The sequence below is a fragment of the Acomys russatus genome, chromosome 32 (genome assembly GCF_903995435.1).
Source record: "Acomys russatus chromosome 32, mAcoRus1.1, whole genome shotgun sequence".
NCBI lineage: Eukaryota > Metazoa > Chordata > Mammalia > Rodentia > Muridae > Acomys > Acomys russatus.
In genome coordinates this window covers 32,891,523-32,897,522 of record NC_067168.1, presented here as the reverse complement: position 1 = coordinate 32,897,522, position 6,000 = coordinate 32,891,523, and positions in this window count along the sequence as shown.

Here is a 6,000-nt window from a genome sequence, read left to right as displayed (position 1 = left end):
GACATGGTTAGAGTTGAATATAAAAGGGAAGCCGTCTTAAAACCGGACCCAATGTCCTTAAAATCTGGCTGAGGGCCCCTGCGTTACTCCAAATTGGGCTGTTTGAGACTAGAAGGTCCGGAAAGGGGTTTTGCTACATGGCACTGGCTGGGTAATCTAACCCACGGGGAGACGCAAGCTTCTGGTCCATCCTCAGGCAGTGTCACCTGTGGCTGGTTTGGGGGCAGCTGGGCAGTGATCAACAACAGCAGTGATGCCATTTAAGGTGGTGGCAGCTTCGTTATGAAATGAGTGAGAAAAAAAAATTTAAAAACAAATTAACATATTCAAAGCTGGGCATGGTGGTACACGTCTATAATATTAGTATTTAGGAAGTGGAGGCAGGAGAATCAGGGGTTCAAGGCCTACCTGGGCTCCATAGTAAGTTTACTAAACCCTATCTCACAACTCAAAAAAAAAGTTTTTTGTATAAAATATTCAGACACCCAGGCATATGAGCCAGCATGTAGCCAGCAGTAGGCTTCCTTCAGTTCCAATACATGCTGTGGGCTGGGTGAGTGCTGTGTCTGTGGCCACACAGACAAAAGCCCGCCTTTGCCTATGTAGGCATCAGGCTAAGTGAGGAGAAGTAGGATCAGTGGTCTTTGTCTCTCTGATCAAAGGGGAGGGAAGACATTTCTCCTCCTGTTTGCTCTCTGAACATGTGCTGTCTGCAAAGGGACAGGCTGGTTGGGGTCTTCAGGCTTCAGAAAACTCCCTATTCTGTTAGCGGCCTGGGCCTTGGCCTGGCCCTCCTGAGACAGCTGTGAAGATCAAGGGACTCCACAGAGCCAGGCACAGGCCTCCCTTTTCTACAGATGTCATTCTCATCCTGCACTGGAGGGATCCAGTCCCCTGCCGTCATTGCGAAGAGTCGCATATAGGTCGCAATTTAAAGCAGTGTCCAGTTCCTCCCTACTATCAGGTCACTGCTCAGTGTGTCTGATGACTCAAGACTGTGTGCAGGGAATAGGCACGGAGAGAAGGCAGGAAAAGTATTTTGCCAGAACCAGACCTTGCTCCTGTCAGAGTCTGGAAGGCCAAACCTTGTCTCTCCTTTCAGAGAGGCAGGATAATCTAGGGACATCCCTGGGTACAGAGCACTGTCCTAACCTGGCAGACTCGCAGGCCAGAGGCCAAATGCCAAGGCCCAGATCATTGTCCAGCTATTCCCAGGCCAGGCAGGAAGGGCTCTAAAGGACGAAGACAGCGCTTCCTCTACAAGGACACCGGGGCCATTTATCAGGGAGAGATAAGCGGTGGCCAGAGAGCAGAGCTGGACGGAGCTGTCTGCAGGAGATAACCAGGAGTCACTCAGAGGTCACAGAGGAATCATGTCTCCACCCTGGGCCTCATTTCAACACTCCCCTGTCCGGTGCCCAGTGCTGTGATACCCTGCCCCCACAACTGCAGGCCACAGGCACCTGGTCCTTGGTAAATTGTTTCTTTGTAGCTGGGTGCAGAGGTGCAGGCCTGTAATCCCAGCACTCAGGGAGGCAGAGGCAGGTGGATCTCTGTGAGTTCAAGGCCAGCCTGATTAACAAAGTGAGTTCAGGACAGCCACGGCTAAACAGAAAAGAGGAAGAAGAAGAAGAAGAGGAAGAAGAAGAGGAAGAAGGAAGAAGAGGAAGAAGGAAGAAGAGGAAGAAGGAAGAAGAATGAGGAAGAAGAATGAGGAGGAAGAATGAGGAGGAAGAAGAATGAAGAGGAAGAAGAAGAAGAAGAAGAAGAAGAAGAAGAAAGAAGGAAGAAGAAAGAAGGAAGAAGAAAGAAGGAAGAAGAAAGAAGGAAGAAGAAAGAAGAAAGAAGGAAGAAGGAAGAAGGAAGAAGGAAGAAGAAGAAAACTGTCTTGGAAAAACCAAACAATACAAATTGTTTCCTTTTGGTGAAACTCTGTAGTAGCATAACTCCGGTGATTCTGTCTCACTGACTTACAGGAAACTGAGGTATAGGGTCTGGTTTTGGCCAGCCTGCCCTTTGACCTGCTGACCAGGGTGGAAAGAAAGCTCATGATTTGCCTTACCGGGCACTTACTACAGGTGCCTCATGTGACCTCTGTATAGTTCCCACCATGGTGTGGACCAAACGTAGACAGTGCCCGGGTAGGTGAAGAAGTCACTGGGCCCAGGCCCCATCTCTTGGAAGTAGTCTAATTTAAAGGCTGAGCACATGGAGAAGTGCTCCAAGCCAGAGTGGACCACGGTCAGCTCATCATGGTCTCAGGCACTGACTGGCAGAGACTAGAACAAGCCCACCAGGCAGGGGATGCTCTGGGGTCCTTCTGCCCAGCAAGAAGCTATCAACCTTAGGTTGTCCAAGTGGCCTGGCTTCTGCCTGCTTCTCCCTCCTCTGGCATTCAGGGGTGTTCACTAATTTTGAACAGCCACACATGGTGCCCACAGGCCTTTAGTCCTAGCACTTGGGAAGCTGAAGCAAGAGAATTGAGAGTTCGAGGCCAGCCTAGGCTATGGAAGGAAGACTTTTTTGTTTGTTTGTTTTTGTTTTGTTTTTTTCAAGACAGGGTTTCTCTGTGTAACCTTGGCTATCTTGGACTTGCTTTGTAGACCAGGCTGGCCTGGAACTCACAGCGGGTCCACCTGCTTCTGCCTCCTGAGTGCTGGGATTAAAGGCTTTAAAAAGACTTGAGAGAGAGAGAGAGAGAGAAGGAAAAAAACACAACCTTGTGAACAAATAAGTGAGTGAAGAGTAAACATGTGAGCATAAGCAATAACAACCTTTTAAAAAGGTTTTATTACATTTCTCTATAGTGTGTGCATGCACGTGCATCGGCCATGGTGCATGTTTGGAAGCCAGAGGACAACTTGCAGGAGACACTCTGCAGGAGTTCACTCTGGAGCGTGAACTCGGGACTCAGGGTTGGCAGTAAAGCCCATTTACCCACTGAGCCACCTTTCCAGCATATGACAAGTTCCTTATTGGGGACATGTATGTCCATCATCTGCTGGGTCTCCATGAATGCCCCATAAAAAAAAAAAAAAATGACAGTGTCCTCTTTGGAAGCCAGGCAGCTGAGTCTCGGCCTTGGATTTCAGAGATGAGGAAGAGGAGGCAGTTTTATCATCCCCCTACAGTGAACCCTTTGGCACCCCCCTCTCCTGGCATCCCTAAGGACTATGCATTCAGGTGTTAGAGGGGGCTAGACCTCAAGACCCAGGGAAAGTCTTGGGGGAGAAAGTCTGAATTTCTTCCATGTTCCGGTATTCAGGCAGGAGGACTCGACCCAGAAATATTTCCCTTTGAGTTCATCTGAAAGACAGCAGAAGTGCCAGAGGCCTGGAGAGGCCTGGGGCTCACAGCTAACTTCTAGGCGATTCTATGTCCTCCTCATCCTGGGCCTGGTTGGGAAGGTCTGCAGGTTTGGATTGGGATAGGAAGGGTCCCTGGGCCTCAGAAGGGAGCTGGGAATCATTATGGTCATGCAGAAGGAATCTCGCAGATCTGATGGGCTGGTGCTAGTCTGGCCACCCCAGACCCCTGGGAGATCCCACACGGAGTTGCCCTTCCTTCAGTGTGGCCAGGGGCCTCCGCCAGCACTCCAGGATGGGCTCATATGGATTAGAAGGCATGGAAAGGATTTTTTTGCTACATGACACTGCTTGAGTGACCTGACAGTAAGCCATGGGGAGACATGAGCCTCCGGTCTTTAGGATACAAGGACTTCACGTCCTAAACCCTTCTCAGAAAATTCTTAGCCTTAGGAAGTTTTTATAGCGTTTGTTTGTATAGTGAAATGCTGGCTCCAGGGGACAGACAGAGCAGGTAGGGCTCCTTCAGGGGACAGAGCAGCCATGTGATCACAGGACAACTCAAGAAACCTAGAGGACAGTGCATTCTGCTCTGGCTGAGCTCCGTTTCCCCGGTACTCTCTTGTTTAATTAAGTCTCACGACCCTGGGAGATTTGCACAATTATTAATCCCTGAAGAGTTGAGGTCCAGAAGGGCTAAACCTTGCCCAGCACAGTGCACACACTCGGAGGGACTGACACTCCCCAGGGAGTACCTCACTGCTCAAGAGCACAGTCCCGGTAAGGGAGTCTGTGCCGTCAAGATCCCCAGTGTAGAATCCTGGGAGACTTAATGTCCCCTGCTCAGGGTCCTTCCACAGGAGGCCAATGAGACAGGAACAAGAGCTGGTGGTGGGACTGGGACAAGAGTAGCAACCCAAGCCGGTTGCCAAAGGAAAACTGGTTTCAGTAACGTGGATTAGCCATCTGTGGCACACCTATGATGCCAGTTGAGGGCAGATGTGGCATTGACCGCATCCACACAGTGCCACTCGTAGACAGCTCAGAAGCACCCCCCAGGGCCCTCTTTGTGCCTGTGTGTGTGTGTGTGTGTGTGTGTGTGTGTGTGTGTGTGTGCATGCTCTACATACTTGCTGTGGACAAAGGAAAATGAACAGAGCTGATGCCTCCCCAAAATACATCCTGACTAGGGCCCCAGGGCTGGCCCAGACATGAATGGCAGCTTAAGAACCTTCTCTTCCCTGCTCCTCAGCTCCTTCCTCCTCCTCCCTCTCTGTCACCCCCTGCCTCCCCCATGTGCTCTCACCTTCCTGACATGCCTCAGATGCAAGTCATACATGGTGCCCTCTTCTATCTCTGGGCCTTTGTCTGGGGTGAGGTGGGCCTGTGATGACCAGAGCCTCACTCCAGCTGGGCTTCATGCTTGTCTTGGGCTGAGCTTGAATAGGAAGGAACACAGGAGCCACAGGCCTTGGTGTCTGTGTCCAGTAGCAGTCCTGAGCCCAGTTGCATTGTGGGAAGACAGAAGATGCTCAGAGAGGATATGGCATCAGAGGCTAGAGAGGTAGGGGTTGAAGCTTCAGGGGTGAAAGGGGAGGCTGGAGAGGGCCATGCTCACAGCCAGGGCTTTCTGGAGTGGGTCAAGGCGTTGGGGCTTCCTGTCTCTGCCACTTGCCTAAACACCTTCCTTACTATTTCCTGTGGCTCAGGAGACCAAGGTGAGGCAAGCCAAAGTCGATTCTGTAACAAACTCCCTGTGGTCTTCAGACAGTCAGGGCATTATACTTAGCTCAGTTTCTCCATCTGTCAAACGGGACAAGGAATGGGAGAGTGTGAGAAGGTGGAGGCCTTGGGGATGTGCAGCTGGATGAAGCAGACCACCAGTGGGCTAGGCAAAGTGTTTAACTCAGCACTCGGGAAGACCACCAGTGGGCTAGGCAAGGTGTTTAACTCAGCACTCGGGAAGACCACCAGTGGGCTAGGCATGGTGTTTAACTCAGCACTCGGGGGCGGGGGCAGGGGCGGGCAGAGACAGGAGGATCTCTGTGAGTTCAGTGCAGGCCTGTTCTATATATTGAGCTCCAGGACAGTCAGGATTCCGTAGGGAGTCTTTGCATAAAAAATAAAAATAAGCTGGGTATGGTGGCACACGCCTTTAATCCCAGCACTCGAGAGGCAGAGGCAGGTGGATCGCTGTGAGTTCTAGGCCAGCCTGGTCTACAAAGCAAGCCCAGGACAGCCAAGGCTACACAGAGAAACCCTGTCTCAAAAAACCAAAAAATAAAAAATAAAAATAATAAAATAAAAAGGACAACTAGTGGCAACTACAGGCCCATCACAGCCAAAACCCTTTCATCGCAGCCTCTTTGGTTTCCTTTCACTTAAATAATGCGACTTATTTCATCCAGCCTCACCTGCGAACACGCAGCTGGACTATGCTGGTGCCAAGATCTGATAGCGCTGCCATCTCAGTAATCTGTGGCCTGAGTGCAGTGAGGGCTGCCAAGGACTGGCCTGAGATGGGGCCGCTGGAACCCACTGGTTTCTGTGATCCCTTAGCCTGCCATTCTCAGTGCTGTACATCTCAGCTTGGAGCAACTCTGGGCTGGCACAGAATGCTGGAGAACCAGCCACAAGGGCCACTGGGCTTTGATCACCAGCAGGTTGTAAAGCCTAAGGCTCAAGCAAGACAAGT